Consider the following 13,502-nt stretch of genomic DNA (forward strand, 5'->3'; position numbering starts at 1 on the left):
GCACACAGCTACGACGTCCCAGTGCTCGGGCCGTCCTTGGCTGGTGCGGGCAGCTGATGCGAGTTAAGGGCAGCCCTGGTTTGTACGAGGGACCAGAGCACGCTGCCAGCAACGAACGCGGTGCAGGACTGAGCTTTACACCATTTCCTCAAAGCTGTGCTGCACATTTTAGTTCATGGCTTCTCTGAATGTCTACCATAACCGCCCTGTGGACACCGATTTTCTTACCTACTCCCCACATGATACAGCTTGCAAACGTCAAAAGTGAATCTGAAAGACAAACTTCTACTTTATAGTAATACCCACGGTATCCAACAAGGACAATGGACCGCATTCAGCCTGAAAGTCAAAAGAATAACATCACATCACCTGAGAACCAGCTCACGTATTTTTTCTCAGCTACAGTGAGCAGTGAACATGCAGGAGGAAAACACAGCTGATCAAAACCAAACCTTTACCTTATGTAAGAAGTGAAAATCAGGTAACTTTTGCTGAGAAAAAATGAAACCCAAAATGAAAGCCAAAAAACCTCCAGAAGAGCGAGCAAATGACATTACCCGCATTTCTGATAGCAGCATTCCAGAAACCGCAACTTGTACGCAGATTTGTTGATTCAAAAAGCACATATAACGAGAGCTAAATATTCTGACACACACTCAGAAAACTCACAGTGGATTGTCACTTATCTGCTATGCCGTATCACTGCCAAGCTGCAAAGGAGCGCAGTATGCTCAAAGACACACATTCTGCCATAAAGAAATAATTTTCTTAAGATACCAAATAACGGAGGAAGACTCCACACCATTACAAGTTTGCCGGGCTTCTACCAAACAGAAATACTGCAAAGGTCGTCGATGCATACTTGCCGCACAGTCTAAGTCAGTGCCAGGCAGAAGGGGAGCTAAGGGGATGGCTGCAATAGCGAATTCAGATTCGGAGGCAACTCAAGTGGTCAGCCAGCCGTCAGGGTGGGAAATCCAGCAAACCCAGACCACGGTACATCTACCAGACCTTCCTGGTCCTCTTCTGACCCTGTCTTCCAGAACAACTTTCACTCCCCTTCCTCTTCCAGAGATAAACCATTCATTTTCTTCATTATGTTATGTATTACATTTAAAATATTAATGTATTAATTAACGTGCATGCATGAGAGAGAGTTAAACCAAACCCAACCACATCAGTTAAGCCAGAGAGGTTAACTGATTTGACAAAAACTCGGGACGAAAGGAGGAGCAAAGCCAGTAATGAAACCTTGCAGTCCCATCTCTCTGTCCTCTGCATTAATCTCTGTGTTTCACCAGTATGTCTGAAAATATAAATGTCAAGCATTTAACACAGAGTTCTGACTACAATAATTCACACAGCAACTTGAAATCCAGAGTATCTTTACACTCCGCAATTCTACAAAACAGAGACAGAGACGGTTGCAGCAAATCAGCGTAGGGCTGCATCGCACTGTGCATTTCAACCAGAACACCACACGCGCTGCAACAACAGATGAAAACGCTGAAGAACCAAGGAAAGCAGGAAGAAATGCGTAACTTTTCCCCAAAATAAGTTCTTCGGCTATTGCACTGAACAGAACTTAGCAATACAAAATCCAGCCTGGTCAAATCACCACAAAGCACTCTAATGACTGCGTGTGGCCCCACCACCAGCCTCCTGCTCACCGCGGAGGATACCTGCTCAACAGCACAGCTCCTTCTAGCATGACGCCGGGTGATTGGTTCAATACTCACTCCAAAGGCAGCGTGTTATTTACTGAATCCTCGTTACTAGTTTTACCAACACTGTGGGCCTCTCATCCGAGTACTGCTCAGCTTTCATTACTTCGTCCCCAAGGTCTCTGAAGACGATAGCTATAGGTGCTGTGGAAGGAATGGGCACGTTTCAATGAATACAGCGATGTCATTAGTAATCTAGGATTGCTTGAAGATGTGGGAGTAAAACTGCAGGGGACTATCAGGAATACCGCAGGGTGAAATGCAGCTGAATAATACCGCAGGGTGAAATGCAGCTGTGGATGAAAAAAACGTTACTATTTCTGATACCGTTCATAAAGCATAAACTGGAAGACAAAGTCAGTGCAGAAGGCACGGTACACACACACGCTGCTCTGAATTAATAAAGAAGGCTCTAAAGAAGTTGAATACATTGTTTCCCTTAATTCTTTGGAAACCCCGAGAATTGCTTACACAGGGCTCTTACAAAACAAGCAAGTATTTCAGGGGCATTTCACCTTCACCGTTCCAGTGTGCCTTTTGCAGGGCTCGGGAAGGATTATTCTCCTATAGGACTGTTTAATGCCCTGCTGTATTTTGAAGTTTTATCATAAAGTTTTACCCTCTCTTAAACATCAGTCCAGACTGAGCAGAGAATGCGAACCCTTGCAGCAGTAACAGTAAATAATCTTCCCCATCTACCACAACATTTTACACCTGAAAAACGCAGACAGTTGGGTATGGCTTTAGAGTCGTGATACCTACTCAGGCTGACTGAGAAATACCAAGCGTTCCTGCAGAGCTGATGATGAACCGTTCCCACAGCCAACAACTGCCGAGAGGTCCTGGGTTGTAACCCTGCTACAATGACACCACGGTTGTGACTAAATCCAACACGAGCCCACACTGTCAAGTGATTTCACTTTTCTTAAATACTCATACTTTGACTTATCAGTGCTTGTTCACCAGATTGGAGAGGGTTTTTCTATGAACTCAGAGCACAGTCTTCTGCTATTATTCATGAGCTAATTCAAAAGGTCAAAAACCAATTTCAGAACCGAGTTGCTTAAAAAATAACGAGTAAACCCTTATTTGGCTTCTTTATAAGTTTAATGCCGATAACAAACATTTGCTGGTTATGCCTGATAAGTTACCGCAAATATAGACAAAGCAAAAGGGAAACATTATTGTTGAGTGGAAGATATGTGAAAAAACATTCACTGAAATATGGTCAAAAATTAAAAAGTCTCTGTACAGAACTAGACAATTAAGCATATTTCTTGGACTGTAGAAGAAATGTTCAACTACTTTCTCACAACTCAAATGAACAATTATATCATCTCACAATTAAAGATGACTCTCCTAGCAGAAGGACATCAAAATGTTGATGGAAAAATCTGACTGAGAAAGAGGGCTCTTCAACTCAGCTAACAAAATAATAAGATATAACGCCTGGAAACTGAAAATAAGCAAACTTAGATTGGAAATACACGTGATTTCTCCAATAATGAAACAATAAAACCATTGGGACAACTCACTAGTGGATTGGTTGACTTTTCCTCAAGAGTAGATGTGCTTTCATTTGCCTGATGTGTTTGTTCTCATGCAAAAACAGTTGGTTGATGATCTACGTAAGAGTTCAGAATACTGTCAAGCGCCATTTTGGCATTAAAACCTGTAAATTCATAGGATCTTCTCACAACAAGCCTGAGCGTTTCAAGACCTCCTCAACCATCTAAGCAAGGGTAAGCTCACCCATTTTAGAACAAAAGTCCCACGTTCAGCTGTAAGGAAATGGCATCCTCATCTCTCTCAGATGTTCTCTAACACGCTCTATCATCTTTATGACTTTCAACAGTAAACCTTAACCGAGAGAGGCCTTGTCTCTAGACCAGAAATTAGTCAAGTCTTTAGAACGATTAATCCCTAGTCAGCAACGAAATGCAGAGTACAAGCTTTAGTGTTTCATACACAATGGGCAGGGATGAGCGAGCCAGGACTGCCGAGAGGTTGCCTATGGACTACTTTTCTAGCTGGATTACACACAGTGGGCAAGCAGCCTCAGGTTATTTGGTCATCCTATGGGTCTTGCTGCTTTTGATGGTACTTCTGAGACTTTGATTTCTGAAGTGACCATGGAAAAAATACTTAATAGCCCTACAAGTTTACCATTCTTTGCTCAATTAGTATTCATTCAGGTACCCAGCAGGATTCCTCACCATGACAGCGTTCTTTAATTCCACAATAAATATTTCTGGGATAGAAGTTCGTATGCTATACCTATAGCAGTCTGTAAGGAGCTAGATGTTCAAGTGGTCCTGCTCCCAATTAATTCCAGCCAATAAACTGCATGTTCTAGCTAAAAAAATTAAAAGTACACTAGATACTCTCCAATTTTACATTCCTTAGCAACTGCTGCAATTGTATTCAAGGTTATTTAGTGATCACGAATGGAGAGAAAGAAAATCACAAATGGACAGCACGGTGATCCAGGAGACAATCTCCTTGTTCAGACGCAGGCGAAAGAGCAACAGAAGTCTAAGCCCCTTCGCTTCCCCCTCCTGCCCCAATCCGGAGACTTTGGTGAGATGTTCAACAGAAGGAATTAAATATTGCTTATATTCTGGCTACGGGGATTGTATTCCTGAATAATGATCACTGGCTGTTTCATGTGCTCCCACGTTATTCTGCGTTCATCCAAAAACATAATGAAAACCATTTGCAGTCTTTGTTTTATCTGGCATCAGAAGGCAGAGGGCTGCGCAGTGCCCAGCGCTAGGCATCTACAATGAGATACTGTTCCGCGCCGTAGCAGTAACAATACAGATCCGAGCTGAAAGGGTAAATCACAACCACATGGCTCACATTTAATGACTGTATTTTTATACACACGAACAATCACAAATGCATACTATAATCATTCGTACTCCACGTGCAAATCCCACGAAAACCAAAGACATCATCTGGTCAACCAGATCGCTCTGCTGTCCACACATAGTGGAGGCGTGGTGTCATTGTGCCAAAGGAGCACAGGAAGATTATTTTTTAAATAATAGGTATGTATTAACGAGGGTTTTTTTAAATCATTGTAATTTGGCCATATCAGATCCAGCTTTTCCAGACCAATGAATGGCACACATGACATAGGAACAGTGTTCCTGCCAATTTTCACATTTCTATCACCTTCCATCGAGGTGTTAACAGCAAAAAAGGAGGTTTAACGGAAAATCTCAACTAATGACTCCTAGCAGAAATATCTCACTTTTTTTTTTTTCACTTGTTACATCCTTTCAGTCTGCCAGATGAAAACTTCAAGGAAAAATGCTCTCCCTGAGAGTAAATGTACCGTATTTTTTGCTAATAGAGGAAAACACAGTGAAATCCATAAGCAATTCAATAAAAACATAAAGGCAACCATAACTCTAACTGCTCTCACCTAGTACTAGCTTATCAGATTAACAATGGCAAATACGAAATTTAAAAATATTTTTGTTTTTACAGTTCCGATTTTTTCTTCCTGTCAAAATATACTATTGCTTAACTTTCTGCTTGTCTCAACTACTTGCTAAAACTAATGGATAAAATACTAAAAATTGCCGAATATCCCGTTAGAGGCCTACACCAGTTAGCTGTGCAACTTTAAGCACACAAACACGGCAGTGAAAGTCGGTATCCTCACATCCGCTCAGGTCTGTAAGCACATTACTAAGCCATGGCATCACCCGGAGAAGTAGCACCCATTGTTTTTTGGGGATGTGCCTGGGAGGGAGTGACAAGAGGAACTGCTCCATGGACTGCTGGCCGGGTATCCTTCAGACGTTGTCAGCCTCTTCCAGCAGCTCCACCCAAGGGCCAGGAGAGCTCAACAAGGAGGGGTGTGCGCTCTCCGAGACCAGGAGAAAACCATCCCTCGGTGCCCTGGATGCACCCCGGGCTGGGATGCCAGCTCGGCAGAGCACCAAGCACCGGGGCAAAGCGGGAGATGTTGCAGTCCGACCACGCCACGCTCCCAGCAAGCATGGTCGCGGGGACAGCACCGTCCCTCGGAGAGCGTTCTTCAAAAGGGGTTGAGCCACTCGGTCATTACGTGGAGCAGGGGAAGAACTCCTCAGGAACGAATCCACATGAGGGACTTTGTGAAATCTGCTGAAAACCTTGTTATTGGCAATACGTTCTCTACAGAAGGTATTTAGATGTAACAAACAGCTAGGTCACATCCTAAAATAGATTGCGCACGGTCTTACTGTTTTCAAATAAAAATCTAGAAAGGAATTACTATTCATATCACTCAGCAAGTGTTAAGATTTTCTAATACACACCCACATTAAGGTGTTCCCAGCCACAGATAAGATGCATAAAATGGCTACTATGAAAAATCCAGTTGATTTCAAGGAGTTAGCATACCTATATCACAAACAAGCCTCTAGCGCTGCTACAGTCCACCTTTATACGATACTTTTAAAGTCACAAACCACGTTTAATAAAATGTTTTGAGGAACTACAAAATACTTTCGATTTACAAATTTCTGATGAACAGGAAAATAAGTCATTACAACCAGAAAGTTACTGCCATTTAGCTGATGGAGTTTTGTTCATCGGAATAATACTGCAATAAGAGTGTAACACTAGCAGTGGGATTTTATATTTGCTGTGACCCAGCATTCCAATATATCTTTGAAGTGTAATAAAATTTTGCTAATAAAGCTGTGAGCAAAAAAAGATCACTTGCTTTTGACAGTGAAAGGATGTTCTGTTCATGCCGGACAAAAGGCTGGTGGCCTCAGCAGACCGCTCACGCACAGCGCGCGGCTTGCCGCAGCCTCTGCACATGCCCACAGTGCCATCCCAAAGCGTAACCCAAATTCACGACGGCAGACCCAAGCTGACTTGAAACTCGGGGCAGCTGCACAGCTCCAGGCACCAACTATTTACTGAGACTCCTTGTGCAATTGTACAAAGTGTCCCTGGGCTGAAACCCAGGCCTGCATTATTACAGGCTGCCATACAGGAGACAGCTACCCAGGCTGGAAAAATACCCGTAGTTTTCAGTGTGGATATACTACACTACTACTATAAAATGTATATCGATCAGAAACAAGAAAACATATTAAGGTAATATTAAAGATGATGGGGTTTTGAAAGCCTTATAGTGATTCTGGAACACTTTTTCTCTTCACCAGTTTCTCCCTATACATAGTTACACTGCTTTGATAGTTTTTTTCAGGACATCTTTATCCATTTCCTTATGGAGCTATTCAGCAATAAGGAAAAAGCAGTGGGTAACCAAGCCCCGCTTTACTTGCAGAACTGATTTTTTCTTGCCGGAAAAATGACATTGCTTTAACTTTTCTGATTACAAGCCAGCGCCAGCACCTGGTAAGGGTGCAGTCCTGCTACTACTGACCTTAACAGGCACCTGGGCGTTTGCAGGACTGCTTACCAAACACAGTCCAGCTAAAGGTTCGGGCTGCTGAAGAGCACTCGTTAATGCATACTCTTTTTCAAATTTTTCTTTTTTAATTGAACATGAATTGTGATTAATATTCATAACATTTTATCCTTTCAGAGGTAAAATCTGGGTAAAACCCTCTGAAGTTAAAAGAACCTTTATATGCAACGCCCTTCTGTGTTCTATACTTACTGCCAGCTACTGGCGTACCAGACAACATACTTGTGCAGGCCAGCTCTTCCCACGTTAACTGGCCAATACTTAGTATTACTTAGACTTGGATTTTCTAAAGCATACTTTAATTTGGAGAATAATTCCGTGATTTCTGAGCTGACACATCAAAACCTCAATGCCCCGTCCAGCTAAGCGCTCACGATACCTGAATTCCTATCTGCATAAACTGGAGTGATCAGTTCTTTTCACAACTAGACTCGATGTCTCAGTTAAAGCCTTTTTCGAATTGAAACCTCAGGGTTTTCTAACAAGCAAGTTTAAATACAAGACACCCAGCACTGTAAACCCTAGAGGTGTCTAATAGCGACGCTCAGTCCTACAGCAAAGAACTGATCAAAAAAGGAATGTCCGTTCTGCTTCAAAGCCAGCTTTGTAGACCGAGGTGTTGCATGGACATCCACGGAAAACCTGTCCGCTACTTAGGCCGTGGTGCAGAAGAGGACAGAAGACTCAGGAACGGGGAAGCCGATGCACTTTTTGCATGCACAGCTAAACGTGGAGCCTATCCTATCGTTCAGCAACAGAGTGCTGTGCCAAGTGCTTTTCCTGGGGACGTCAGCATTACAATACCACCATGGAAAAGTTAAGGGTGAACCTCAATTTCCGCGCAGACTTCTTTTTTTGAGTAAGAATTCATCCCTTTTAATTTGCACCAAATACAAGTTTTCAACCCTCTAGCATATTTGCTCTGCAAGATAAAACTGCAGATAAAACTTTGTATTCGGAAGTCTGCTACACAAATTGAGACTATACTTTCAACAAATAGTTGCAAAGTATTCTTGCAGCTGTGACTGATACTGCAACGGCCCAAGAGACTCTCTGAGGTCAACTGAAAGTTTTAATGGCATACTAAAACTCTGACATATTTTCCATTCTGAATCTCAGGCTCTTTCTCAGAGCACAAATGGATGCGAAATGGTAAGACGAGACGTTAATTTAGCCATGCCAAAGGACCAAGAACACAACACTGACTGGCAACATGCAAAACCGACTCACTTTACCCTCTGGCCTGACTCCCGATGCTCTGGAAGCTGGTGTTAATCATCACTGTGGGACCACACAATAGTACAAGGCAACAAACCCAGCACCAGTACTGGGACAAGCGTGCCACGTGTTTCTACCTCTATGCAGCCCTGGGCATTTAAAAAGAATTTTAAAAAAAAGATATAAAATGGACTTTAAATGAAAAAAGCTGCTTAAGTTCCCTGAACAGCTTTCAACTTACAGAATAAACAATGCTATGTTACTGAAAGGAAGATTAAAATGACAGCGATTTCAACCTGAAGACAAGAAGGATTTTAACAGTTTTATCTTAAGTTCAAATCTTCTTCACATTCCATACTGACAACTCTTTCTTTTTTTTTAAAGTAGGGTGGGTTTTTTTGTTCGGGTTGTTTTCCTTCTAAGGCAAACAACACCCACTAAAGTGTCCATGCGGACACTTCATCCAGAATAATTAGCGTGCTCTGTGGGCTCTATAAAATCATTTCTAAACAACCTGGTTTTCTTTTTTTGCTGGGATAGAGCATCCATAAGGGAAAGCATTCTGGTATAGGTATTAGCACGGCTTGTATCGTGATAGCGGCTCTGGTCAATCTCAATATGTAGTTATCGGAAAAACTTACGTACCTCATTTCTATCTGAACTCCGCACACTAAAGGAAATAATTCTGTGCACACTATAATTAACCTTAGTAATTCCCTCTGCTGTGATAATACTAAGGCAAACAGCACTGTATTTTTAGGATTTTTTTCATCTGAAAATTTTACCCAAGTTTCCACATTTGGCCACAGCTAGCGATAAGCCTATGTAAAAGAGAGGAACTAGATGCTGCCATGCAAAACTGGACCTATTTTAAAAAGAGACAATGCTGAACGCTCCAATAGGAGAATAAAATTTCCCCATACACAGGGTTTTTAGTTTTGCAATGTAACAGACAAGTGCATTTCTTAATCCAGCTTGAGTTCACTCTGTGCATCGAGGCACCTTGATTAACACCCATCATAACTTTATGCTACGGCAACTGCATGAACTGCTTTTAGATAACTAAACCTTTTGTGATTTTGTTAAGTTATTTACTTCAGCTATGCCTGGGGCAATAAGTTTCAAAGTTTAAATATACATGGGGTAGAAAAATAAATACAAAAATACCTCTTATTTTATTTACCAAGTGGTTGTATGGTCCCATCCTACACCACCAGGGATCTTTATATACAACGCCCTTCTGTGTTCTATACTTACTGCCAGCTACTGGCGTACCAGACAACATACTTGTGCAGGCCAGCTCTTCCCACGTTAACTGGCCAATACTTAGTATTACTTAGACTTGGATTTTCTAAAGCATACTTTAATTTGGAGAATAATTCCGTGATTTCTGAGCTGACACATCAAAACCTCAATGTTCAGTCCAGCTAAGCGCTCACGATACCTGAATTCCTATCTGCATAAACTGGAGTGATCGGTTCTTTTCACAACTAGACTCGATGTCTCAGTTAAAGCCTTTTTCGAATTGAAACCTCAGGGTTTTCCAACAAGCAAGTTTAAATACAAGACACCCAGGCACTGTAAACAACCACCAGGTGCATGTTATAAGAACTGTTAACAAAATACCCACTGCAGAGAAAATAAATAATTTACCATCCTTCACCTACAGCTGTAATAAATAACCCAGTACAGATTTCTAGTTGAACAAACTCATACAAAAGGACTTGCCTTGCCTTGAATATTAGGTCCTGTAACGCTCCCATAAGAGATTAGATACTTAGGGACCCGCTGTTAAATATGACTTCTTCCAACCCTCAGCGGTTTACATTCACAACCTGTCAGCAAACCTACCCTAGCTGCTTTCAACTGCAACAAAGGCGCGTAGGAACAGAGGGTGTCCCTGAAGCAGGCAGCTCCTAAACCACAACCAACCTCATAGATCATGACCAACATCATCACCTAGAAGCAGAGGAGACGGCACTGCTCTTCACACAGCACAGGTGTAACATGCTTTGGCTAAACCGCTCCACCAAGCCGGTGAACCCCCTTGTCCCACATCATTTAAAGCAAGCCTGCACACTACATGGCACAGAAAACATCTCCGTCAGCCTGCAGCGCTGCCTGCACAAAGCCATTTGTCTGGCCAGGCCTACAGCTGACGCAGCAGAGTGACTACCTGGGCGCCTGCTGATTCTCAGCTTCTTCATCCATCAGCACACAATGAAACTCCTTCCTCCTCCTCTCCTTGCCTTCCCCAAGTCCAAAGAGCCATCTCCCATACCAACAGGCTTTACAGCTGCGGGGTACCCACAACCCCAGCTATGGCTACTGCCTGCAGTCCCGCTGCTGGGTAACACGCAGAACGACGCCAGGAACTCCTCATCAGGTCGGAGACCCAAGAGGTGAGGACATAACACAGATGCACTATGACACAGCCATGGAGGAGCCAGGAAAGCATGGAGCACCGAGGTTGGCTTTTTCCAGGAAAGCAAAGGACTAGAAGCAATTGAGGTGTGTGGGACTCCATTAGACCAAACGTCCACATCAAAGAACGTACGGTCTTCACAAACAGAGAAGTCAAACAACCCCACTGTCTGCTTTAGCGTTATTTTCCTTTTGCTTATGAGATCATCTCCATCCCCTCCAGACAGAGCTCGAAGCTGCTTGTCTCGAGCTGCTCAGGCAAACGGAAAGCACGGAAATGACTGAAACTCAATCTAATGAGAAGTCACAAATAGCATTTTGTGAACATACTGGTGGCTGCGTAGCTCAACACACTTCGTAAACGGTGTCCAAGGGTCTCTGATGACGGGTAACGCACAGAGCCGTAACAGAGGGGCTCAGAAAGCTTTCAGAAAGAAAGGAACAGAGCTAACGATGACAAATTCTTTACTCTTTCTTCCCACAGATCAGCAACACCACACAGGCACGACTACCAAAGGCTACCGACCCACAAAATCAACGCGGATGCCTAATCTTTGTCTATCAAAACAAACCTATCAGGCACATGTATCAATTCAGCCGTACGGTCTAATGCAGCAACTCCACTGCATGCAGGCCTAAGACCACAATGATGACAGGCAGCCAGGCAAGAGCAGCGAGCGCGCCGAGGTGCCGCCTTCCCCGCCGGGCAGGAGCTCAGATCCAGCAGTGGGGGACCGCCTGGACGTTTCTGAGGATCAAGTAATGGTTTCTACGGAAAGATCTAACACCGCTTCACAAGAGAAATCCTCCCTGAAAAAGATAATAAAAACAACCAGTGAAATCTAAAAGCCCCGGGGAACCCCGAATCCATCCCCCTGGCACTTGCATCGGGAAGCGACACGGAGCAGTGGTTTCCAAACTGTAGTCAACGGCAACGTCAGGAAACTGCCGAGTACTCCGCGGTGGTCTGGAAAGCGCTCATCCGACATGTGCCGATGGCTCCATCTCCCCGTTTCCAACTTCTAAATGGCATGAAATAAGTTTAACATGCATTTGATATTTTTATAGTATGAATTTACCATCGGAACTGCTGAAGTTGCCACAGAGATGGTACCCAACCTCAGATACGAGGGAGACTATGACTGCTACGTGAATAAAACCATGAAAAACATTTCTTTAAATATTTGGAAACTACTGTCAGAAAGGAAGCATGAAAACACCTAATCTGCTTCTACAAAACCAAAATAGAAATGACACTTTTTTTTCTGAAATGCACGCTGTATGTCATGTTAAAAAGAGACATAAGTAAGATTACACAATTAAAAAACTGGGCAAGCCGCCTTAACGGTATGCAGCTTTGCACACTTGCTTATTTTTGGTTACAGTACAGTTAACACTACGAGCGCTTTGAGCATCTAGGAGGGAGACAGGACGATTTTATACAACTAAATCCTGATTTTTATTTTTCTTTGTTGAATATTTATTTGTTCATATAATACCAAGAAAAGCAAACAGGGACATACATAAGCTGGTTTCTACTAAATGACTCAACGTACTTCTCCAACACAATTATCTTAAGTTTCAAGGTGACAAGCCTCCTCCTTCTCAGTTTCCTTTACTTTAAAATCCATCTCTGGATGCTGCCATGAGCTAGGCAAAAAGCTGAGCACAACACCCCTGCGAGAGAGCTACAATTCAATTCTGTCCCTTTATACCACAAAATGAAATACCTTTCTTCGTGCGTGCATGAGACATTGCCCCTGAGCTGTTCACGAAATGATCATTTCCTTCATCAGTTACAACTAATCACTTTTCATCAGTTTTAATCAAAATTCACCGCTGTATGCAGGCAGCTCAACTCCTTTTGCTGCTCAGCTTTTCACGAATCCACTCTACCACCACTTCGCATGAAAATCTTAATTTTTTCACATTCTTCAGTTTTCCAAGTTTCAAGTGCCCAACACTTGAAGTTTCCCTCCAGCCCCTAAGTCAGCCTCACCTTGTCATCCGTGCCTAAGTCTTAACCGACACGGGCAAGTGCGTGTCCTTTAAGCCTCATGTCCAGAACCGCACGTGTAGAGCACCCCACCATCAGCACTGGCAACAGAACTATTTGTTTCAGTATTTTATTTCACGTTTCTACACAGCTTTTTAAATCAACGGCGGAACATCATCCCTAGCGTCACAGCGAAGTTTCTTTAACAGCTTTTTGTGCGCACGGGTAGTTTTGGGGAAGATCTGCAGCTGACCCAGGGCCTACTCGGGCATCTGTGCACCGCAACGGCAGCCGGCAGTGCCTCTCGCCTTCACCTCCTGCACCGACTATTTTGAGGCAATTATCGGAGCTGGTGAAAATGAAAGAGTTACGGTTTAACCTTACTGAATACCTGTCATAAAAAGCGCTCACCCAGGTGATTTACCGGATTTTAATTTCACTTTTTACACTTTTATCACTCATGGAGAATTGCTGCGAAGCCGGTAACGCTCCATCATCCTCCCCCGTAACACCCGATGCAAGGAAAACCTGCCCCGCACGGCTGCCCTCCTCTTCCACCATCCCCTCCCCACCGGGTCCCCACCGGTGACCCTCCGGTACCACCCTCCGGTGAGTCCCGGCCAGGCGAGCGTCTCGCAGGTGCGGTCGGCGGCTGGTCGTGTAACTCTCTGAGCCTCCTCTGGCCGACAGCCCC

The 13,502-nt window shown here is 43.5% G+C and overlaps 1 protein-coding gene across 1 annotated transcript in view; it reads right to left on the minus strand.

Annotated features, from left to right (window-relative positions):
• PHF2 (PHD finger protein 2) overlaps positions 1 to 13,502 on the minus strand; it is a 95,418-nt gene that overhangs the window by 70,006 nt on the left and 11,910 nt on the right.

The sequence above is a fragment of the Pygoscelis adeliae genome, unplaced genomic scaffold, assembly GCF_000699105.1.
Source record: "Pygoscelis adeliae isolate BGI_AS28 unplaced genomic scaffold, ASM69910v1 Scaffold349, whole genome shotgun sequence".
Lineage (NCBI taxonomy): Eukaryota > Metazoa > Chordata > Aves > Sphenisciformes > Spheniscidae > Pygoscelis > Pygoscelis adeliae.